Source organism: Rousettus aegyptiacus, unplaced genomic scaffold, assembly GCF_014176215.1.
Source record: "Rousettus aegyptiacus isolate mRouAeg1 unplaced genomic scaffold, mRouAeg1.p scaffold_m13_p_7, whole genome shotgun sequence".
In the NCBI taxonomy this organism is placed as follows: Eukaryota; Metazoa; Chordata; class Mammalia; order Chiroptera; family Pteropodidae; genus Rousettus; species Rousettus aegyptiacus.
Window position 1 is genome coordinate 62,490,932 of NW_023416310.1, and position 26,187 is coordinate 62,517,118.

General features: G+C 40.0%; 1 long non-coding RNA gene and 1 pseudogene across 18 annotated transcripts in view; one reads left to right on the top strand and one right to left on the bottom strand.

Annotated features, from left to right (window-relative positions):
• The first annotated feature begins 661 nt into the window (after positions 1-661).
• Positions 662-782, top strand: LOC118606258 (annotated as a pseudogene).
• A 37-nt stretch (positions 783-819) lies between these two features.
• Positions 820-26,187, bottom strand: part of LOC107504239 — a 113,740-nt gene continuing 88,372 nt past the window's right edge. For 9 of the 18 annotated variants that reach the window (XR_001595426.2, XR_004951949.1, XR_001595424.2 and 6 more), the window contains one exon: positions 4,229-6,529. This is a non-coding gene — a long non-coding RNA (uncharacterized LOC107504239). The other 9 variants (XR_004951956.1, XR_001595433.2, XR_004951946.1 and 6 more) reach the window with 5 other exon arrangements.

Below are 26,187 nucleotides of genomic sequence, written 5' to 3' on the forward strand. Positions count from 1 at the left end.
TGCTACATGCCTTAAAAAGAGATACCATCATCTTCAAGAATCCGGGTGATACTAGCATTTTTAGGCTTAACCTCATGCCAGGTACTCTGTTGAGAGTTTTGCTTGTACCCTTTCGTTAATCTTCACCACAAACCTTTTAGCAGCTACAATATTTCTCTTCCTGTCACAGATGAAGAAACTAAGAATTAGAGAGGAAAAGAAAAGTCCCAAATTTTCCAGCAATTTTTAGATACTGGCTCTGAGTTAACATCAATTTCTGGGGAAATAGAATACTGTTGTGGTCCACCAGTCAAGCGAAGAATTATAAAAATGAGGTGTGAGATCTGTGAACCCACCCTGTGGTTTGTATCTCCTTCTGACATGTACAGCTAGAATAGTCATGCTTGAAAATTGAGCCATAGCATGAGGAAGGGCCAAGTGGAAACCTTTAAAACTATTTCTATACCATATCTTCATACAAAATAGTAAACCTAAAGCAATACTACAGGTTGAATCATTGAGTTAAGGACCACCATTGAAGACCTAAAAGATTCAGAAAGATTGATTCTTATCCCAACCCCATTGTACTCAACAATTTAGTCTATAATAAAGAAAAATGGGTTTTGAAAGTTGCTGGATTTTTAAAAACTTAATCAGATGGTGATATTAAATGTCCTTGCTGATCTATGGCCATGCTACCCTGAATAAGCCTGATCCCATCTGAAGTCTCAGAAGCTAAGCAAGGTTGGGCCTGGTTAGAACTTGGATGGGAGACCACTTAGGAATACCAGGTACTATAGGCATAAAAAACAAAAAAAAAAAAAATAAGGAATTTTAAGCTGACAAGGTCCTTGCAATCTGTGAGGTCAACCAAGTGTTGCTTCACCTAAAAAATAATAAATAAATAGATAGATAGATAAATAAATAAATATCCCATTGTTCTTAAAGTCATCTCATAGTTGGAGCAAATATTATTTTTAAAATGTTTTAAGTAGTCTCATTATCAAAGCAAAACAACAGATTCTGGTATCTGATAATTTTTTTTCTTTCCCTATAACCATAACTCAGTAGACATATGCATTCACCTGGAAGAAGTATACCACACCCTCTTATCTCAGGGTTATGTCAGTTCTCTCACTCTGTCATAATTTATTCCACAGATGCCTTGATCACTTCATAGAATGTTGACAACAATTACCCCAGATCTCTTGGTAAGTCACAGGAGGACCTGAGTCAAAGATAAAAATTCAAAGGCTTGCTCCTACATTGAAAGTTCAGCAATTCCAATTGTCTGGGACATATCAAGAAAGCCTCTTCAAAGTGCAAGAAAATTTGATGCATCATGAACCCACTATAACTAAGAAAGTGTCCTCTTTGAACTTTGGAGGCAATATACACTACATTTATTTGTGCTGCTTCAATCCATTTAATTTACCAAGTAAATCATGAGGGCACCACCTTTTAGGGAGGCCCAGGACCAGCAAAGGCTGTCCAGATGGTCCTGGTAGCTGCAAACATTTGGACCTTGAGAAACCACAGATCCATTTGTGCACAAAGTGTCTAAGACAGGGTTGATACTGTAGAGGGTCTGTGACAAACCCTAATGGAAATATAATAGTCCAGACTCATATGGCTTTGAAGCAACAGCTCGTGGGAAACTTATGGATCCTGGTAGACTGAATACCTGAATATGGGACAACAAGTAACTGTGTGTCCTGAGTTGATCATCCAGAACTGGGTGTTATCTGAGTCATCAACCCATAAAGATGGGTGTGCCCAGCACTCAACCATGTCAGGTTCAAGCGTCATGGGGAGTCCTTTATGGACAGCTACTCTTAAAAGAAAAAGAAGAAAGAAAAAAATGGAGCCTGGTTTATAGACTCTTCTGCATGATAATGCAGATAATCATGAGTGGGCTTTTCACCATTACAACTCTGAAAGACACTGGTAAAAGGAAATTCTCCCCTTCGGCAGAACTTCAAACAGAAGTTTTGTTGTTTGAAGTCATTTTTGTTTTACTTTGTCTAAACATAAAGATAACCAGAGGTCAAATCTACATTAATTTATGGGAGGTAATTAGTGGTTTAGCCACATGGTAAAAACTTTGGAAAAATCAAGAGTGAAAGATGAGTGACAAGTTGGTTTGGTGAATGTGTGTATGAATGCATATATTAGAATAGACTCAGAGTGGGATGTGAACGCTCACCAAAAGGTGTCCTTATGGAAGAGATTCTCAATAATCAGTCCTCTTAATAATCAGATGAAGATCCTACAAAACATCTGTTAACCTCAACTACCCAGTGCCTTCTGAATGGGCTCACCAATTAAGTAGCCAGGGTGGCACAAATGGTGGTGATATGTGGATTTCTCTTCTCCAAGACTGGTCTAGCTGGTCTTATAATTTGAAGTCCAGCCAGCACCAGAAAGCAAATTAGTTATAATTAGACCCCTTCCAAGACGGCTGGGACCTCAGTGCCTCCTCTGGTAGTGAGACATGTGCGTATGGACTTTTCTTTTGATTCTCACCTTCCTTCTACCAACAACTGCCCAGGACTTATTGAATGCAAACAGTATATGCCACTATAACTTTCCTGCTGGAAAATGTCAGTCCAGCATGCAAGAGAAGAAAGACGGCTGGTCTTTTCTCACATTTCCACTTAAGTATACAGCCACAAAATCTATCTGCTTCCTGCACCTGCAGCTTGGGCTTTCTTTGTTCAGAGGCCCTAGGAGCCAGAGAGAAATGCTTCCAGAAGAGAATGCAGCAACTGTACGATAATGTGTAACTTGAAATTGCTGCCTCTCCACAACTCTAGGGACATCTGTTGACGACCATCCTTGGTGACCTGATGAGGCGTCCTTTTGGCATTGTGGATTTTAGTGGAAGTAGTTCGAACTTACCACAGTAACCTCTTAATTCAGCAACCTTCTGCCACAAATCGAGTCGCTTTCTTAATCATAACACAGGTAACGGAATTCTGGGGCTTACTTGATTCTCTACAGCCTCATTTTACAGACAGATTCTCTAGCCCTCCAATAATCATAAACACCAAATAACTGGTAATTATTACTTTCTGTTTAAAGGAGCTGGATAGATTTTAGTTATTGTCAACTGATTAATAACTGATTAAATGGTGAAAGTATATTGAAAGTTCATTGTAGCACACATTTTTAAAGAACTTTGACACAGAATTCTCATCTGAGGATTTCTCCCAAGAAAATAAATGGGCAAGTGCACAAAAGTGTATATAAAGAAATGTATCTTTTTCTAATTCAGAAAAATTGAATTTAACCTTGATCTCTAAAAATGACAATTGATAAATGAACAATAACAATCTATAGAATCAAAATCAAAGCTAAAATTTTAGAATGATTTTCTACTTCTCGACAGAAAAGAAGAATCTCATAAAATTTAAAGAAAACACAATCCATAAAGATGTGTAGCAGAGTATTTGATTTTCTATAAGTGGTTTTTTTTTTGTCTTGTACTTGGAGAAGAGGGGAAGAAGTAAGGAATTGCAGGCAAGACTGTACAATGTTTTGCATATAGTTTTCGGTATTTCCAATTAAATAGTAAAATATACATTTTTTTACCATTTAAATTATAGCAACTAAAGCCAGTGGGCACATTTTAGTCATAATTTATTTCACAACCATTTATTGAGTGCCTATTATATGCAATAAATGCCAAGAAGACTAAGATGAAAAAGATATAGGTTTACATGAAAGATTTTGGTAGAGTAGGAGGATCTGAACTTAATGGTTAAATTTTAAAAGTTGTTCCCAATTACACTGATGCTCTACCCTTGTTCTCACCCTTTCTGCCTTTTCAATATGTTATGAGGAGCCACCAGTAATACTAAAAGGTTGTAATGGTTCAACTCTAATGTATGACAGGTGTCTTATTTTTCTTCTGCTAGGGGTGTTATCACATAAGAACTTTAGAATATTTTCCTGATTTTTGTTATTTTTTTAATAGCTCAGGATTTTATTAACACTTTTCTATACAACCTCCCACCACACACACACACCTTACCTAACTTCAAAAGTCAGCTGCTTTAGTGCAGAGTAAATGCCAGTGTAATTTTAGCACATCCCCTGTCGTTGTGCCTTTGGCCCAAGCAAGTTCATTTCAGTTGAGTGACATCTCCAGTGTAGTATTCTGTGGCACACGTTCTCCACTTCTGGCTATGCCTGAAGCTGAGCAGAGTAACACAGAAGTCCTCCTGTGCACCTGACAGAGCAGAAGATGGCTATAAATAACCCTTTCTTTCTCTACTCAATAACCATGCTCAGGTGTTACAAACTTCTTAGACCAGATTTTCTCAGTCATTGATTCACAAACAAATTTTTATAAAACAAAACAATAATGTCACTGCTGTGTATTTGGATTTTTAAGAATCAACACTCAACTCTTGGGATATATCAAGTAAGTCATAGGTGCCACTCTCCGCATTCTCCCCTCATGAACATGTGTGCTGGAGTTAAGAAAAGTATTTCCTCTACAGTCATAGCTTCTTGTATAAGGCTACCAATCAGTGTCTATTTTTCATACAGCCTGAGCCCTACCATTTTTAAGACATGATCTCTTTGCTCAAAGACACTCAAACAAAGTGGGAAGAGAGAGACACTGATACAAAAGTGCACTTATTAAATCTAGGCTAGGGCAGCTCAATCCTGACGAGACGCAAAGATAGAGATGGATAGATGGGGAGAGAGATTGAGAAATCAATAGGGATTGGAGAGAAAGGGGTCTGAAGGTTAGATAAGCTGTAGATGGTCACAGAGAGGATAAAAGATGTCCCCAATAGAAGGGGGAAATAACGTCAGATGGGACCCTGAGCTGAGAGCAATGCAGGGAACAGGGAAACAATGTTGAATAGGTTCTTAGAAATGTTTATCATCTAAGTTCATTATGCAAACACAGCCAGTGTGCTGTAATTACACCTATGCCCGTGTTCTGCATTTCATACTTGTCCTAATTAATCCTTAGTACACTTAGAAGTGGCGTTATTGCATGGGGAAGGAACTGAGGCTCAGTGATATAAATCAGGTTGGCCAAGGTCAATAACCAGTAGGTGCTAAAGTTAGAACCCAAATCCAGATTGGTCCAGCTCCAAATCCTATCCTCTTTGGCTTGCTAATGCCAGCCTACTCCGTGTTGTAAAATCCAAGTGCAGGAAAAATCCTTCTCAGCTGGCATTGCTGAAATCTGATCCACCCGAATTTCCAGAATGGTCCACATCTGCCAAAATGAGGGGACCCTGCTCACTTCCCAAGTCATCCAAGGGCAAAACTTGCAGGAGACACACTTGATGATAAGTGACTAATTGGTTTCTAAGGCTCGGCCTGTCCCCTGGGGGCTCGCTGGGGAACTAGGGCACAATCGCCCTGCCTCAGCCTTCAGAGATGCCTCCCTTCAGCCCTCTGTGCTGCAAGGGAAGCAGCACTCTCATGGTTGTCCCCTCCCACCCTAGGCACCTAAGGAAGTAAAAGAACTAATTAATTATCATTGCTGCAGTTGATACTGCAGTGGTAGTGCTGGGCACCTGGCACCACTTTGACGTTTGCTTCAGAGCTCTGTGGATCAAGACTCTTGTCTCTGTTCATGTGGGCATCAGGAAGGAAGATATCATTGCATGGAGGAGGCCTGGGCGCATTGTTGTTCTACAATTCAACCTTAAAGTAGCTCTAGTCTCCACCCAAAAGTCTGTGAAATGAAAGAAGCTAAGATAAATTGATGAGCTTTTTGCTTTTGGCTCAGGTGACCATCTGACTTACCCATGCATGAATACTTCTAAGAGCAAAAAGAGGTGTCATGAATAAAATACTGCAATAACAGGTGTAAAATAATCTTCCTTCCACTTCTCAGAGTCTTTAAAAAATTAGATTTAAAAAATTGTATTACTTATCCTCGTGACTGCTGTTAAGTGCATTATGTGTGACCTAAAGCAAGGAGTAAGATTTGAATAAAAGAAAGGGAAGTAAAATGATATTTCAGCCAAGAGATGCAACCATGCTGAAGTTATAGTCAATACATAATTATGTGCAACGTGCTGAAACAGTAGTAACATTGACAAGTGCTGGGGACACTTGTAAACAAAGAATGATCAATAGTACCATACAAAGTATAAATCTGCCCACATTTCTTTACAAAGAGCATCTATTTTCATGTGGCATAGTAGTTGCTGTACTTTTGAGTTTTCGTTATTTGAAAATAATTCAGCAGTAGGATTCAACCGTATCAGTGAACTGTTGCTGCATAACAAATGGCCCAAAAATTTAGTGGCTTGAAACACAATTATTTATTATCTCACAATTTCTAAGTGTCAGGAGTCTCCAGGAGTGAGTTGGGTGGTTCTGGCTCACCGTCTCTCACAGTTTGTAGTTGCTATGTAAGCTGCGGCCACTGAAGGTTTGACCTCAGTCCTTGCTCACTTGCGTGGCGTTATTTCTTCCCTGGCTGCTCAGAGTCCTCAGTTCTTCACTGCCGGGACTTCTCCTCAGGAAGATTCACAACATGGTGCTGATCTCCACCACATCCAAAGATCTGAGAAAAAGAAAGTAACCACGATGGAAACCACATTAGTTTCTTTTAGAAACTCATCTCAGAACTGACTACTGCTCACACAGCACGACCCCTAAACCAGTCCTCCACAAATATGTGAGCACCACAAGGTGGGGATTATTGAGGCGCTCATGGAAGTCGGCTAACACATCAACTTTTCATTTTGTTAAATTTTGTACCACTATCTGATATCACAATTATTTCATAAATATAAATGAAATTTTAATTATAAAATACCAAGAGGATTATAATATTGTTATATAGGCAATATTTTACTATGAATTCATAGGACTTCATGAAAAGCACTACATTCTCCTCCTTTTTCTTTTCTTCTTTTTTTTTAAACCAAGAACAATTCTAGTTTTGTTTGCTTTATTTACCACTGCCTATCTCCCCTAACTAGGACAGGTAGGTATTTTGTGTCTCATTGACTGCTCTATATCCAGTGACTACAATAGGCATTAACATAAGGTAGGAAACAGAAACACTCCTTAAATAAGTGAATGATGGACACTTTCCTTGGATCAATAACTAGCAGCAGACCGAGGCTTGGGAATAATGACCGTGGGCCTCCATCCTGAAGTTATTCTTTCTGCCTAAAAAATAGAACTGGTCCAGTTGAAGGCACATGTTAAGGGCCAAGTCAGTGATCTCACAAAGCCTCAAGTTTGACAAGCTGCATTGCAGGTGGAAAGACATGCTACCTATAAGTATCACAAGGCAGGAATTTGCCTATGATTTCAAAAGATCAGCCTCCTGTAGAATAACATTCATGAGATTTGGTCTTTAAATAGAACTTAGATCTAATATGAGTGTGGATAGTAAGAACAACAGTCTTAAAGGGAAGAGTTTCTCATCATTGGCTGAATTTCCATGTCCTTTTAAAGGATGGGGCAACTAAGGGTAAAACCTTTACTCAGCATCACAGAGTTGATTCCAATCAAGGTTAATGCTTTTTTTTGTCCTGTTCTTCACTGATCTTCACCATCTGGGATCTTCCCCACCTCAATTCTCATTCCCACCCAAGATGGAAAGGCTCAGGCCAGGGTGGCCCTGGGCTCTACAAAATATTTGCCTCCCCTCAGCCCCAATCCCTACCAGAAATCCAAGGTACACTATGACCACCAGGATGTGCTTGGAGACCCCACACGGCCCAACTTCAAAGTGAGCTCAGTACTGCCTTCGTGGTTTGTCACTAAAAAAAAATGCACCCTCCCCAAAAGAAGGCTCAGCAAATATGAGTTACTGCAGGAAAACATGTGCTTAGCAAAGGGAAAACCCTTCAGCTGTTCTTAATCCTGACACACCTTGTTTGAAGCAACAGGTGTGTTTCTTCAAAAAAGAAAATTTTAAAACATGCACATCAGTAATTTAAATTCACTAGAGAGTTAGCTATTTAGAGAAGCCCTGTTGTAAATCCTTTCATAAACTGAAGAACATTTAAGTAATTACCCTCTAATTTACGTACTCTGTAAGGTCAACTATTTAAATGTCTGGCTTTTTTAATTTGAGGCACACCCGCATTTATAGAACCTCTTTAAAACTCATTATGGCCAACGAATGTATTTCTTTCTTTTCTTTAATAGAAAAAAAACACACAATATTTTGGTGAAATAGGCAGAAGATATCTATTATCCTGGCAACTGTTATAACACATGCTTTTTGCAAAGAAGATTTCTGTCGAACTGATCTAGGCTTAACATGATCTAGAAGCAAATTGTCTTATATTTAAAAACATATTGTTAGCACATACATCCTAAGTCCCTGTAACTTGTATTTAATCTTTAAACTCCTGTAATTTGTATTCAACCTAGTCAAAATATTTAGTTAATTAATATGATAGTTAATCACGATGTGTTTTTATTTATCCATAAATGTAACAAAAAAGCTATCAACTAAAATAAGTTAATAAGAATATTAGAAAATACTTGGAAATATTCTTTAAAATATTTCTTTAACCAGTATCTTTTACATGCCAATTAGCCAAGATAAAAAAGATTCAATGAGAATTATTTTGCTTATTTCTGACAACGTAGCTTTCCAAAATTTGATCTTTATTTGATTAAAGCAGGCATGCTGTGGCATACTACACCAGAATTTACACACTCAAGTAGAACAAAATTCTGTCTGTAACTGAAGGTCTAAAGAAGCTGCTGGGCCCTCAAAGTGCTTGAAAGACAAAACCAGAAGATGGAGGTGTGCTGGTACATCCTATGAACACAGAATCCAGGGAGAGTTCAGCTCTCTCCTGTCACCTGGCCGAAGGGCAGAGCCACTAGCCATCATACCAACGTAGTCATTGATCATCTCTAGGGACACCACTCACAGGGGGTCCAGTGTGAATGGCTCCCATGAGAGCACACTTCAGAGAGCTTCTCACGTGTGTGACCAGTGCCCCCTGGAGGTGTTGCATGGCCTCCACTCTTCTTTCCTCTTCAGATTCAGCCGTACAAGGCTCTGGTCTAAATGTAGGTGAGACGGGATAATTGTTTGACCATTCCCAATTCGCTCTGGCCATATTGGAATAAAATAGTTACAACTCCTAGACAGTAGAAGCTTTTGACTCTTCTGCAGTACCGGTAACTTCTCCAGGCACACCAAGCGGCTGTACTAACTGCGGAATGTGACTTTTCAGGGTAAGCCCGAGAAGTGGCAGTGGGGCCAGAGAGTGTGGTGGGAGCTGTAGCAGAATGGACAGTGAACTCCTGACTCAAAGCATTCAAAGCCACGGATTTCACAAACCTGAACTGTGCAGAGGACCAGATTCAAGCTCCGGGCTGCCCCCAACTGGCTGTCACTGGGGAACAACATCGATGACATTTTATAGCATGTGACAGCTTCCCAAGAGAGAAACTAGCACACTTAACTTGTACATGCTGCTTTGTCTTTTTGCTCCATGTAATTGTAATAATAATATCATCATCATCATCATCATCCTCACCATCACCATCACAGCTAATATGTCTTCAGAGGTCGCCACATACTAGCAATGTTCTGAGGGGTGTACACACATTCATTTCATCTGGATACCACCCCTGTGTGCGTTGCGACCTCAAATCCTGTCTCCCAACCCCAGTCCAACACTGCTGCTGTGATCTTTCCCAAGTGGGCTGCAAGCGTTTCTGCTCAGGTGCAACATGATGGGGCATCAGTTCACAGCAGCTCCTCACACCTCACACCTCTTGCCCTAGGCTCCTTCGATGCTGCAGGTGGGCCCCACAGAACCCTGCTTAGCACTTGCACACGTGCATGAGAAGTTCAAGAGTGCTGACCACCCAGGATCAAAGGCGTAGAGTTCTGAGATATGTCTCACAAGGTCTGGGGGACGGAGCAGCCAGCCATGCACCGGGGCCTCCTCAGTGAGCTCCCATGGTCCAGACTCTTCATCCTTCTGGGCCCCCTCCCCTGGCTCCCCATCTCTGCTTCTGTAAACTGTTCAGATTAGCTTTTGTCTTTGGCCTCTGCTTTCAGGGCATCTAAGCTGGGCTGGTTGGTAACAAGGCAGCCCAGGAAGGCGGCTGCCCAGAATCAGACATTGGAGCTGAATCATTGACCCATCACATGGCAATAAGGATGCCACCGCTGCAGGCAAATAGGTGGTATGATCACAGTCTCTGGGACTCCTGTCTGTGAGAGATTGCAATGCGGGACAGGTGGAAGGTGAAGTACAGATTAGCAATAACCACAGCACTTAAATGGTACAGGGCAATGGTCACCATAACTGTTGTGGAGGGAGTTCTGTCCATCGGTTTGTTACGCTCAAAAAAAGAAAACAACATTTCATTATGCATTTGTCAAAACCCAATGAATGTACAACACAAAGAATGAAGCCTGATGTAAACTACAAACTTTAGTTAATAATACAATCAGTAGTCTTGATATTATCAATATTATTGAGCCAATCTATATTGGCTCATCAATTCCAACAAATGTACCACCCTAATGTGAGATGTTACTAAATGAAGAAAGCTGTGTCAGGAGATGGGGTGGGGGATGGGCAGAAAGAGTCTGTGGGAACTCTGTATTTCTGCTCAAATTTTCTATAAACCTTAAACTGCCCTAAAAAAATTTAAAACTCTATTATTTTTAAATGACTATAAAGAAGTTAAAAAACAAAATAGCAGGCTTGGATCAGTCGGCTCTCACCTCAAGGCAGGCTCAAAAGCAAGAGACCTAGGAGAAAAAGCCGCAAGGAGGACTACGGACGCCTCCCTGATCCCGAGTCGGAGCCGCAGGAGCGCAGGTGAGACCAGCGCACCAAGGCCGCAAATGGCACCAAAGGAACATGAGGCTGGACCAGGGAGAGCTTGTTGACAAAGTCCTCGTACCTGCCATCGATGGTTTCTTGAAACTGGAACGAGGTAATAGTCTACAGCTAAAGAAGTGGACATAAGAGAACCGTCTTGGCATAGAGGTGAGGAAGAGTCAGAAGGCACAAGGAGCAACAATGTCCTAAAGGGCTTACTCAGAGGAGAGTCTGGAGAGCCTGCTCGCAGACCCTGTACGCAAGGGGCAGGGGACGAGGTGGGGTGGGGGGGAGTCTGGATTTTTGGTGCCATTCAGTGCTGCGGCCCTCTGCAGCCACACTAGGCTCCTCAGTGTCATTGACGAGCATCAAATTTCTAGAATAGCAGAGGCCGTGGGGGCATCGCTAACCATCAGCAGCAATAGCGGTAATGGCTGTAATGGGAGGCAACTGGGACACCTTGACCTCTAGGGAACTGTGTCAGTAGCCAACAGATCATAGCATTCTGAGGGGCAAATAGATGACAACGACCAGGGTGCCAACTTGCATATTAAAAATAATAATCACATAATAGTAACAACAATACCACAACTGATGAACAGAAAGTTGACATCAGCCATTACAGCAGAAAGTTTCACCCCACCCCACCCCAGTTTCCAGAACTAAATCAGTTCACAGACCACAAGCCATCGACTGAAGGAAACACCTAGCTCTCCTGAGAGAGGACTCTATGGCATCCCTACAAACACATACAATAAAAATTCTCCTGATAGTTCTCTACAGAGACCTTCAGTCTGTGCAACTGAGTCCTTGCAAAGGAATTAGCCAGTCTTTACAGGGCTGATGAACACAGGTTCTGGGTGACACATCAGAAATGCCACCACAGACCCCAGAGAGAGTGAGACAGGTGATGGAGAGATCTGGCCCAGGTCTGTACATGATGAGAGAACAGCCCACCCTGCAACCGTTTCCCTGGACTGCTTAGAGTGTCGCTGGGATACAAAACCTTAACAACTGACAGATCTTGTTTATTTACTGTGGAGCACTGTGATGGGAAGAGCAGGCAGACATTTCTAAAATGACCCAGACATCCCTACACACACACACACACACACACACACACACACACACACACACACACACACACGGAAACCAGTGCATCCAAGGAGGAACTACAATAATCAGTGCTACTGTCCAAGATTAAAGATGGCAGAGCTGTGGTTCCCATCATATTCTCACCCAATTCACCCGTCTGGGTTCTATGAAAACCAGATATCACTTGGCAGATACCTTGGGACCAATGTAACTTAGCCAATCACAGTTGCCATGCCACATGTGGTATCTTTGCTAACAGAAGTCCCAGCATTGGAGCAAACTGCCACCCCCAGCATCATTCCCCCTAAGAAGCTTATCCTTAGATTGACCCCCCCTCTTCTCTCTGTGTCTCTTCCTCTGTTCCTACTCCTGCTGCCTGGGATACCATTCTCGTACAAGCAACTCAAACAGATCCCTTTGCTCACGCTCAGCTTCCAGGAACATCCAGGTTAAGCCAGAGTCTGTCATTATTCCCATTCAGCTGATGAATAAAAGCTAAGTAATTAGACCAAAGTGGTGCAGCTAGTGAGTAGAGCTGGGCAGAGATGTGAACCCAGGCAAGATGACTTAAATCTACACCCTTCACCACTATCCTTAGTCAAATAAGACAAAACAATTTGGAGAAATGCAGACTTCATTTCTGGAAGCCCTAACCAACAGATTCTAATGTCCTGATCTATTTTCTAAATAATCTCAATATAAAGTTCTCCAATCCTCTAAAATCTTCAGGTAATTAGGAAAAATTAGAACTTTTACTTAAATCATCCAGTTGCCTCAATTCTTTTCTTTTCTTTGACTCTACAGAGGCTGTCTCTCTCAACTCTGATGGTATATCACTTTATCTTTTATAATGATTAAGCCATTAAAATTATGATAGAAGGTTAAAACTTGAGAGCAGCTTAGAGAAAGTACCATTCAAAGAGGTGGAGCACGTTTTTGGACCTAGTAACCCTTTGTAGTAGCACCAGTTCATGCTATAATTGTTGGTCAGTCTAAATTAAGTTCTAGGAGCAAAAAATAAATTAGCTATTTTTTTCATTGAATTCCTTTGACAGTTTCTTATTTTATAAGAAAGAAAACTTACAGAAGAAAGAAAAAATTCCCATCTCAGAAAAGAAAAATGCAGCAGCAAACATCTGTGCTGATTGAAATCTTTTTCCTTGACTTCACAAGATCACTTTCTCCTGAGTCTCCTGATGACATCTTGTCATTATTTTCCTACACTTCCTCTGACCATCCTGCAAATGTTAGTCTGTCTGAGAATATCGCCCAGGTGCTGTTCTCTCCTTGCTCAATCTAAGGCCTCCTGTCATCCATGACCCCTAGTCCTGGCTCCCAGCCTTTCTCTCTCTCTCTCTCTCTCTTTCTCTCTCTCTCTCTCTCTCTCTCTCTCTCTCTCTCTCTCTCTCTCTCTCTCTCTCTCTCTCTCACACACACACACACACACACTAAACCCAACTGCTTACCACCCCCATAAACACCAAGCTCCTTCATGCCTCAATGCCTTTGCACATCTAGTTCTGTAAGTGATGAACTCATATTATACTTCAAGGCCAAGTTTCAACATCAGCTACAATCCAAAGCCTTTACTTCCACCATTTTCTTCTTAGTAATGTTTTGCGGGGCTTATCTTACAGGGCTCATCACATTGTGCTTCAGTTTGTATAGACTGGATGGGCTTTGCAGAGCTGTAGGAGCTGCCCACTCACTGTTTAGCAAAATGGAAGAGTATGACCATTAAAAGATGAAAAAGCACATGATGATTTAGTGGTTTACATGTCGTAGCAGGCTGAATAATGGCCCCCGAAGATGTGCACATCCTAATCCCTGATACCTATGAATATGTTCCTGTACATGGCAAAAAGGACATCATAGATGTGACTAAATCAAGGATCTTGAGATGTAGAGATGATCCTGGATTACCCAGTTCAGACCAGTGTAATCGAGAGTATCTTTATAAGACAGGAGGGTTAGAGTCAGAGAAAGAAATAAGATGACAGAAACAGAGGTCAGAGTGATGCACAGACAAGGGCTGCAGGTAGCCTCTAGAAGCTAGAAAAGGCAAGGAACAAGTCCTCCCCTAGAACCTCCCAAGGGAACACAGCCATTCTGATGCTTTGCTTTATGCCTCGTGACACCCAGTGCAGACACTGACTGTCAAAACTATAATTTATGGGTGTTGTTTTTAGCAGACCATCAAGTTTGTGGTCATTTGTTGCAGAAGCCATAGGAAATTAAGACTCATGTCTCTCACACAGGAGATTCTGAGTTGCTCAAAAGAAAAAGAAAGCAAAGATCAGTTATGGCCATCTTTTTATCTCTAGTAATTATCTCAGTATCTGGAAGAGAGTTGGAACTCCAAAAATGTTTGCTGAATTAAATCAGAACCATAATGAGATATCACTTTACACCTGTTAGAATGGTTATTATAAAAGAAAAGTGAAAGGTAACAAATGTTGGCAAGAATGTGGAGGAAAGGGAGCACTTTGACATCATCAGTGGGCATGTAAATTGGTGCAGTATGACTATGCCTCAAAAAACTAAAAATGGAACTGCGATATGACCTAGCAATCCTTTTGCGTATATACGCCCAAAAATGAAATCAACATCCCTTAGAAATATCTGTGCTCCCATGTTCTTTGCAGCATTATTCACAATAGCCATGATGTGAAAACAACCTAGGTGTATGACTATTGTACGTATACGTACATTATATATATACATATATATAATGTATATGTAATGGAATATAACTCAGCCTTAAATGGAAGGAAATCCTGTCATTTGCAACAACATAGATGAAACTGGGAGACACAGTGCTAGTGAAATAAGCCAAAGAAAGAAAAAAAGCTGCATATCTCATTTACATATGTAATCTGTAAATGTCAAATACACTGGGGTAGAGAGTAGAAGGGGCAGGGAGTTGGGAGGAATGTGAGATGTTGGTCACAAAGTTGCAGTTACATAGGAAGAATAAGTCTAAAGCTCTAATGTTCAGCATAGCTATGGTTAATAACACTGCATCAAATACTGGAAATTTGCTCGGAAAGTAGATTTCAGGTGCTCATGCACAAAAATGAAAACTATGTAAGAAGATTGTTAAATAACTTGACTCTAGTGATCATTTCACTATGTATATGTACATCAAATCATAATGTCTACCTTAAGTATATACAATCCTTATTTTAAAAAATAAATACACATACATTGTTTAAAAGAAATGTCTGCCAAGTTGAACTAAAGTGAACTAATTATACAACTAACTTTAATTGGTTTAAATGCATACCTCATTATTAAATATTGATATAACCTTACTGGGGATAAAGATAGGTCTTCAGTATATAGAAAAGCATAAATTAAATTTATTCAGCAATTACCAAGTGGATGATTAACAATATTTTCTTTTTTGTTTGTCTTTGTTTTTAAATTCGCTTACCTTTGTATCCACATATTTCTTAACTTTAAGATTTAGGTATTTTGGTTCACTAATGACTAAAAAACTGAAATGTTTTTTGTAAATCACAAATACTATCCATCTTCAACTTAACTGAAAAGCATCTGAAATGAGTTAACTATTAAATTCCTAAAAACTGTTTTAGTTTAGGCTGTGACTAAGCATGAAAATTTCAGTTAAGTAGCACAATTTCCTGAAAGTTAAAAATAAGTGAAAAAAGGAGTTCTGCTGCATTATATTGTAAATTTTAAAATATTAACCAAGCTTGAGCTTCTCTAAAAATTAGCCTGAGTACCAGAAAGGCAAATTATCACTGAAAATCCAACACTTATTAGGCCATACGAGAAAAACAAAAGAACAGAGACAACAGGCAGTGCTGTGGCTTGCCAGAATTGGAATTAAGAATTAGAATAATAATTGCAATTAAGGTTCATATTCCCAAATGTACAAAATAATTTTGCCTTTCTGTATAGCAATCGCATCCCAATGAAAGCAAGTCAAGAAACTCCATCACACAGTAATGTTGCCACTATGGAATGATTTGGATCACAAATGACTCAGACTGTACCAAATGATAACACTGCTAGCTCTTTGTCACTGTTTTTTTTACGCTGTTGCTGTATATTTTTTTTATCTAGTCTCCACCTGCATTCCTCCTTCCTCATTGTACACTTTTTACTTTCCCCTTACTTCTCTCTCTTAATTAATTATTAAAGTGGGCATCTCAATAAGATCCAGAGAATCCAGTTAGGTTGAGAGGAAACTTTCCAGGACCTACCGAACCAAAGTGGCCATAAGTCTACACTAGTCCTAACCCACCATCACTCTGAGACAGGGCTCTGGGCCATAAATCACCATACATCTTGTCACTACAAGCTGAACATTCATCTGTCAGTCATTTAGTCACATGTATTGATCACCTACTTTTTCCCAGGCACTGGACACTACTCTCAAGAATACAGTGGAAAAAGAGACATTTAACAGTTCTGTGTTATAATTCAAGGTGCTATTACACATGTAAATTTCTGTAGAGGCACAAAAGTAGGTCATGAGACATCTTCGAAGGTCACAAAAAGATTCCTGGCAGGTGAAATTTGAGACCTGGAGGATGAGGATGAGTTAGCAAGGATAGGAGGGTTCAGGAGTAGAAGAAAGATGGGAATGAGAGACAGGAGAGGGATGAGCAACAAAAATAAATGAGACTGGAGATATTGGTAGGGACCAAATCATGAAAGCATAAGTTATGTAGAGAGGTTCAGATTTTACCACACTTTGAAGGATGTGTGGGGACATGGCATGATAAAATGTGCTTTAAAATCTTATTCTGTTTTGCAACATAGCAAATGAAGTAGAGAAGAGAAAGACCAAAAGAGATGGGTGATGAGGCTATAACAAGAAGCCAGATTGAATCAATTATTCATTCAATAAATATGAACTGAACACTAAGAACCAAAATGGGCCCGGTTCATGCTCTCATGGAGTTCATGTTTACGGAAAGAGACAAGCACCACGCAGGCACACAAGAATTTGACCACAGACCAAGATACATGATATAAAGGCAAAGTATGGGCATGAGAATTGCATGAATCCTCTAACAGGAGGAAACATGGGAAATTTGAAGAAAAGCCAGCTGGGAAATAATATTGGCATGAAATAAAGTGATACCAAAAGAGATAGAGATTTGATTGGTGGTTGATTGATTGATTGCTTATGGGGAGGAGTTGAGAGAAGGGGAATCATGGGCACCTAGATAGAGAATCAGAGACTGAGATTTAGAAGAGAGAGGTGAAAATGAAGTGATAAAATCAGATTTTGACCTTTTGGATGTGAGGGGACCTTGAGACATTCAAATGGAGATGTTAATAAATAGGTGAATCTGAAGTTGCAGCTGAAGTTTAGAAGAAAGCTCTGCCTGCACTACAGGGTACAGATATGCAGAATAAATGAAACAGAAACCACAAGATTGGATGAAATTTCCTGGGAAGGGAGTCTAATGAAAAAATTGCAACGACCCATAATCTAACAGATGAAACCCTACATTTAATAGATAAGAGACTCATCGAGGGCACCTGAGATGTAGGAGGAAAACTCAGAGACACATCCTTCAAATAGAATGATGGCATTTTTGATCTATATCAGAAGGACATGTAACTTGAGTTCTCTTACCTGAAATAATAATAGCAATACACCAATCTCTCCCTTTCTCTCTCACCCCTATTCTGCCTTGAAGCCAAATGACAGCCATGTACCACACAGATGGATAGTCATGTTTTGGATAAAGTTGGTGACAATGGAGTCAAAGAAACCAAGTGCTCCATGGATGATACATCCTCAAAGTTTGCCTAGGTCTTACCCAGTATGCTACACTGTGCATTCTTATAGATTTGGAAATTCATATACTTGCTTCTGTACTCAGATATTTCAGTACTAAATTTCCATTTATTATTCTGAATACTTAATATAAATTACTCAGGTGATTGGTAAAGAGTGGGAAGTTGAATTCCATGAATAATTGCTTCAACTATCTATGTTATTTTTGCATACAAACACAACTATTTCACATATAAATTCATGAAAACAACAGGACACGAAAGTAAAAATATCTATATAAAACCAACAAAACTGGGCCCTGCCATCCATTCATTTTGTTCTATTTTTTCATTGACTCTGATCTTTGTAGAAAATCAATTCACGAACTTTTCTACCTGGTTAATTTAACTTCCAAAATTAATTATTGAGCCCACTATGTTCTGAAGATGCTCATTTCAACTATTGCCAAATTTCTCAATCAATTGATTTCCTAAAACCACACCTGACCATTCCAGGCCAAAGGTGTGATTCCTGGATTCTCAGGTGGTCTAGAGACTGTAGCCAAAAACCATTCTCAAAACACCTTTAAGATGGACTTAAGCCTGGTCATGATGATTTGTCTTCAAAATCAAAGTACATGGAAGACTACATAGGAATTTCATCATAGCCATAGCTGTCTTTATCATCATACATTATTGTTTCATATTACTACTCACCAACCTTTGCATAAAGCCTTCTACTCTACCAACTGATTAAATGATACAATGTGAAAAAAAAGACATGTAAAATCTGTCTACAAAACACCCAAACAGTGGTTTTTTTTCAACATTAGATACTATTCTAAATAATACACAAGCACTACTATTGGTCCCACTGAACAGTGCATTTTATTTAAACATTTCCTTGGATACATTATATCAATTAAATATGATGCAGAGAGTCAAATATAAATCATGAAATAATGTGAAAAATGAAAAATATATAAATATATGCATTTCTGTTATGCTTTAAAACATCTTAACTTTATAGGATCTTTCAAAGCCTCAGCACAAATCTTGACTAAATCAGAGGGGCACTAATCTGAAAGTCCAGCTGTACTTCCTTCACTGTCATAGAAACACGGATTTTCATCTCTGCGCGCACCGGGTAATTGCCACCGGCAATGGGAACTTGAAAGAAGCTGCCATCAACCAATGAACATAAATCATAGTTTATGTGTCAAATAGCATATAAATATTATTTCTATGATCTATGAAGCACAAAAATGAAAGAGGTAGATATCGTCATTGCCATTTTATAGTTTCAGGAATTGAGACTGAGCTAGGTAAAAATAAACCAATGTCCCACGAAATTTCACCTGCCAAAGCCCAGGGCCTGCCCGCCAAAGCCCAGGGCCTGCCCACCAAAGCCCACCCTCTAGAGAGGTGACCTAGTGAGAGGAGCTCCCTGACCATCATCCTCGGGAAAATCTTGTGTACTTAGCAACTCATTTTTAACTATCCACACTTTCTCTAGAAGACAATTTTAAACGGTGATGATTTCTGTCATTAACCTAAGTTTTAAAAAGTTCATATGTAGAGATTTCAGTGACTGCCCAACAAAGGAGATGAATAAAGAGTTCCTAGGTTGAATAAACATTCCCTCTGACTCTAAATAATATGAGGCCAAGTAACCAGATTGGCCATTTTTTTATGAATGGATCAATACATTTTTTTGTTCAGAAATGGATTTCCTGTTAAACACAGGTCAGCACAGCCTAAGGCTCTCTCTTCATTCTCTGTGTAGAAAAGGATTTCTTTTCCTTCAATTATGATGCATGAGCCCTGAGGTCTACCCATGATTTTAGGGTAAAAAGTTAATTTTAAGGACAAAAAAGCTTGTTTTCTCTCTAACCCAATGGTCCGGGGTGAGCTGGCAGGCAGGTCTGCTCCTTGCAAACATTAAAGGACTTCAGTTCCTTCCATCCAGTTTCTCCACACACCCTCCCCCAAGATATCACTGTCACCTGCATGTTCAAAGCTGCTTGTAGGCTGTTCTGTACTTTAGTACCAAGCAAAGGGAAAAGCTAAGTGGAGGCCGAGAAATGTCTCCTATCACTCCCGCTCACATTTCATTGGCAAGAATGAAATGCACACTTGCAAGTGAGACTTGAAACATAGTCCCTAGCTGAGAGGCCACATGGCTGGCTGAAACTAGATTATTACCTTGAAGGAGTGTGAAAATAAATTTGGTGGACAGCCAGCCATCTTCACACTGGGGTATGTCCACATTTTGAGGGGTATGCGCAGCAAAAGCCAAAGTCCACACTACATACAGACACACACACACACGCACGCACGCACGCACGCACGCACACACAAATAATAATGAATCAAAGAAAAAAGAGGTCCTACTGAATTCAAATACACAATAAACAAAATACTATTTCACCCAAGATTGTGACCTGGAATTTTCCGCATGTTTACTTCAAATCTCTGTTTTACTTAGAACAACCTTTTGAGAATGAAAGGCCACAATACTTTTGTATGTATATGGAAATAGGATTCATCTATGAAGAATAACAAATAATTAAAATATTGCTGCATGACACAGAGGGTCAAGAACATACCCAGGATGCCTCTAAATCTGAAAAGGGTGCTGAGCTGGAAATCAAAACAAAACCTAAGACTCTCCAAGCCCAAACATACGGGCCTTAGACACACATATGGTTTCCATCTCTAACTGAAAGAGCTGGATCTAAATGGAGTTTCAAAGCACATATGCAGTTTCATAAATAGAATTAGGTAGAGCAGGATACCTTCCAACCCAGAAGTTTAGCAATGTCCTTTGCACAACTAAAAATTTGCTGTTCTAAAAACTAGTCTTTTCTAAAGTTTCCTGGCTGGTCTTGGATCCTCATAAAATTTGGTTTTCACATGTGTTGGGGAAGCTTTAAAGGCTTGTTTTGTGAGAAGGCTAATGAGAATGCCAGAATTTTTATTTTAGGCTAAAGTATATAAATTAAGCTGTACATAACTTGAACACTTGAGAAGTACCTCAGTAACATAAATTTGGGGATTGATTTTTCAATGAAATATACATTTCTTCTTTTTAAAAAAGTGGACCAATGAGACAGTGATCAAAGTTAAAACTAAAACATTTTCTATGGTCAAGAAAAATGTACAGAATCTAGAACTATAGCTCTTTCAGAGTCCTCTGTCGAAGTGCTATACTCAGCTTCCTCCATGGGCCATAAACGTAAAATTATAAATAGAAAAATCTAAAATTATGAATCTGAAGCGAGTGAAAGAACTATGAGAATGCATCCTGAGGATCTAATTGTCCCTACTTGCTCTATTTATAGACCCACTGCATGATCAATTCTCAATTTTTTCAAGGTCCTGGAGACATACATAGCAAAAGTCCTTGTTGAGCAATTTTGCATATAGCAATTTTACATCCTGTCTATTTCATTTCATATCAACACGTTAACACATTGTTTCTCAGTAAGCCTCTGTTTGATTTGGGTAGTGTTTCAATAGTTTGCTTTTTGACTATTTTTGTGCTTTGACTGGCTGATTGATTTGCCCATTCTCATGATATTTATCTAATTGCTAAAGTTCTAGGGGGGAAAAGCTAGAATAATGCTTGATGTTCATCCTTCCCATTGGTAAATAGGCCAAAACTTAATAATTTTAGCAGATTTATACTCAACCAGCACTATCTAAGTGTAATAGTTACTGAAATTATTAATGAAAATATTCCACTGAGGTCCCTAAAATTAACCATATCATCTATACAAACAAAAACAAATTTCTCAGAGATTTCCCAGCATTGCTCCTCTGCTTTGTGATATGGAGGCTTGACAGTAATTGTCTGGATTAATTAATCTGCTTTATTAGGAGAAGGCTAGAAGTCAGCCAGTGTGCAAGTCTTATGGTTAAGTTATTGAAACTGTGTCTTCAATATGAAATTAAGATAGTGCAATTACTAGGTGAACTCAGAACTCTCTCAAACTAGTCTATAAAGGCGAGAAGAAAGAGTGTACACAGACACATTTGCCAATATGCATTTTTTCCTCTGGAGTAGCTTCTTAGGACTCATAGGACTTGATAGTTGGGAACAGTTTTCATCCACTCTCTCATCTAGAATTGATGAGAATAAAATTCAGAGAGGTGAATGACTTGCCCCACTTATAACATTTTTGGACTCCCATTCCAGTGCTCCTTCCTCATCATAGCTTGGCTGCCAAACTCTGCCCAGTAATCATCTTGAGGAAAACTAGTCATGTGAATCATGAGACCTCATAGTCAATGCTGCAATAACTTTAGCTTCTAGTCAGTCATTTCAAAAGCTGGTAGGAAGTCACAGAAATGAAAAATGTGGCCATCACAAGATGTTACAGAAAGAAGAAGAAATCCTTAGGGGTAGCATGTTCATGCACAGTCAGATTAACAGGGGTCTTCCTGGAGGGCATCCTGAAAAGACGAAAGTAGAAAAATTTCACTTGCTCTCTCCATTCTCAATAACACAAGTGAATGTCAGCAGCCCACTCACCTGGAGAACTGTCATAATAGCCCTGGGAACCTGTGAGCATTTACCTGCCAGAGACAGGATCATTGAACACAGGAACAGAGCCTGAGGCTCTTTGATGAGGGAGTCAAAATGAACCTTTCCCCTCTGAGAGTTAACAGTTGAAGGCCCCTCTTCATCTTTGAAGGCGAAACTCCAAAAGTTAGATTATAGGGGTGGCATTTGGTTAGTAGGACCTCTGGCTCTTTGTCCGGCAGTTTTCTTTTTAATGAAGTACATCTATCCTCTTATAACCCATGTTACTTTCATGCTTCCTTCTATTTCAAGAACAATGAGCTCACCATGATCATAGGGGGTTTTCTAGAAAGCAGCACATGTGAGTAGAATTGCCCATATGTACTTTCACCAGCAGGTTTGATTCATCATTAGAAGGAATGGCTGCAGATGAAGCCAGCTGCTAAACTGTGGCTGGATTGTCCTCATCCACAGGAATGGGATCAGAGAATAGAGGGCAGAGCATTAAACTTGGGTCATCATGGGGAGTCCCACACACATATATAGGTTGAGACATCCCAGACCTCTTTGCCAGTGGGTGAGCCATAATGGAGAAGATACCATTGATGGAGATTCACCTACGTTTTCTCCATAATTAGAATGAGTTTCTAAACAACACTCTCCACTAATTAGCATGTTCATTCTTAACTCATTGTCACTATTTAATCAATAAATATTTACTTAGTGCTGTATTAGACACTGTACAAGGCACCCTTTAAGCTTCCAAGAGCAGAATACGTGAATTGTCTGCTACCCTAATCGTCTTTGGGGTGACCGTTCCCTCCCCCATTTCTATAACCAATAGTCTCGCTTTGTCAATATTCAGAGCAGATTGCAGACTTGAACAGAATGGACACCAAGTATCCTCTAGGTGCTTTCTAATTCAATGTGGTGTGTGTTTAATTGTTATGTTTGATGACTACTAATGGAAACAGAGTCTGGAGTCTTTGCTGCTATGAAAGGTAGGATGGTAGCATATAGATTCAGCACCACACTCTCCTTTTCACTAGCCTGCAAGACCACCTGTGTCAGGCAGAATGTTCCAGAACAGCATATTAACTAGGCAAGCAGAGGCTTGAGGGGATTTGGGGAAGTGTCCAACCAAATGCTTCACTCTAATTCTGTTTATTGTGGTTTCTATTGAGTATCTGTCATCTTATCACCTAGTCTCTTTGAAATGATGACCACTTAAGGGGGAAAAAAAAAAAACAGAAATAAGTAAAGGATACAGAAAACCCTTCCTTTTTTCTAATTCCAAAATACCCCCTGACTATCAAACCTTTGGAAGGCTGCTAGACCTCCAGGAATATCTCAATGGTAGAGCTAAGTAAAATCTATACATTCCATACTATTTGTATTTGCTGGGACATACTATACTATGCTATGGTAACAAATAAAAGCCACAACAGCAGGAGCTATTGTGACTGTTAGTTTTGCCTTAATAGAAGCTTTATCTTGAGCATAAAAAGTCAATACATGTCAGTAGGGCTCTCATCTATCTCATGTCTCAATGATCAAGGCTCCTGCAGTCTTGCAATGCAATCACTTCAACACATGGCTCACAGGTAAGAAAGAGGATGAAAACTCTTAACCACCTTGGACCAAAATAAGAGCTCATTGTACAGTACTAGTCAAGAGGCCTCCCTCCAACCACTTTTAGGCCAGGTTGAGTTTTCTTGTGTGCTCAGGAATGAAGGAACGCCAGCTATGGAAAGCACTAGGCATCTCTACCACTTCCACCAGTGGCCAAACTCTTACACTGTGAAGATGTTTTCTTATGGCCACCTTCAAAAGTGTTAGTGAGTGCCACTTTTAAATATTGCCGAAAGTCCCTCTACTTTATAGACAATGAGTTCACCATGATCCCAAAGTCCTGCCTTCCCAGCCCACACAAGGAGCCAAGGCTTTTTTAACACTAGCCTCATGCCATCTCCTTCTTACCTGAAGATATAGATTAATTTCTACAGTATCAATCTAGCCATCAAAACATCGATAGTAATAGGAGATGGAAACTTTAATTCTCCAGAATTTCTTAGAGCACAAGGCATCAGTTTTTGTTAAGAAACGTACTTTAAACAGCAGTTGGATATAAATCCACAAATGCTGAGTAATCGTGTGATAAATAGATGAACCAGAAGTTACTCCGGAGGATGGAGAAATAAAGGTGAGGAGTGTGGGGCAGTAGGAGGCCTCTTTCCCTGAGATGGGACCTCTCTAGGGAAAGCCCTTGTCTTTGGTAAAGCCGCTAAACTCTGAATTGACATGTGTAAAGACTGACCTTTGATAAAAAAAAAAAAAAAAAACAATGGCGTGGACTAGGAAGGTAGCATTCGGGGACTGACGTGAAAAGGAGACAAGGAATCAAGTGCTGAGAAAAAGTCATTGCAGGAAGGAGGCCGAGTCATTGCAGGAATGAGGATTCCAGTCAAGTCTGGCCAGTTCCTCAAGGGTAGATGCCCCACTGACACTCGCTCCATAAGGTAAGGCCTCAATTGTACCAGAATGAGGCTGGAGAAGGCTTCCAGCTATGCCCCCTGAGTGGTAAGAAGCTTCAAGTGGTGTAAAGTAATGAACTCATCTATAGTATGCCTTCTAAAGCCTTCACATTACATCTCCTAAACATCTACGACAGAAGTCAACTACTTTTGCTTCTTATGGAACTTACCGGACTGCTTGCTTTCTATTCATTTGGGAATTTAGTCTAGCTTCTTCCACCTCACCACCACTTCTCATACGCACTCACTTAGAGAACTTCCTCTGCAATAATCATCACTTGGCTGGCCCTACCTAGAGATCAGATAAAATAAAAGAGGCAATGTTGCGTAATGGTTAGCCTCAGAGATAGGCAGTACAATTGCATGAGCATGTATCCCAGCTTCAATCTCTCATCTATATTAAGAACACTTATCTCCTAAGGTTATGCTGGTGACTAAATGAGAAAAAGACTATAAAACTATGAGTAGTATATAAAAGACTATAAGAACTGGTGTGTAGTAAGCCTCAGTGAATGTTGGCTGCTATCATTGCTACTGCCTTCCTTGTATGAAAATGACAACAGAAAGAAATGCTATCTGAGAGATGAATCACTGTGATACCAGCTCGGCTGGGCTGGGAGATTATTGGGGGGAAAGAACAAGCACTGGGAACCCTCCAGGTGACCTGGAGAAAGTCACAACATAAGAAAATCCACTTTGTCTTGATGAAAGACCTGATGCTGTTGAGAAATCTGTGGCATCCACTAAGTGGATAAGAGATGTGGAAATGAGGAGAAGGCAAAAAGGCACTTCTCAGCAACCTTAAGAATGGCAGAGACTATGAGTGGTCCCCAGTATGTTTACCATGTCTTCCAAAGTGCTTGGTTTTTGCACGGCGCTGGCCAGAAGAATAGACAGCTAGGTGTGACCATGTGACTAAAGCCCAGGCACGAGATATAAATAAAAAGTATTGTGTAGAAGCTCCTGGGAACCCTCCTTTATAAACAGCAGGCATGTGCCCTTTGCCACATCCCCATCCCTCTTTCTTGCTGGCAGAAATGCAGGTGGGATGTGCAGCTTGAGAGCTGTCATCTTATACTAAGAAGCGTCCTTAGGAATGGACGTTCACATATAACCACAAGAAAGAAGCAGTAAAAGGTGGAGGACGGACATCTCTGAAGGCTAGTGTGCTATACAAGTAAAGTCACCATCACTTCGGAAGAGAGAGAGAAAGGAGAGGAAGGTGAGACTATCATATCCCTTGACCATCTATCTCCAGATTTTTAGTTCTAATGGAAATAAACCTCTTATCTCACTGAAGCTACAGTTATTCTGGGCCTCATTTTGTGCACAGTCCAACTCAATCCTCAATGGTAGTAACTTACTCTACCCACGTGGCCACTGATGACATTTCCATTTAACCAGCTTTGACTGTTCATCATATTTTTCCACAACTGTGCTAGCATTTATTATATCATTACTCTTACTTGAGTGG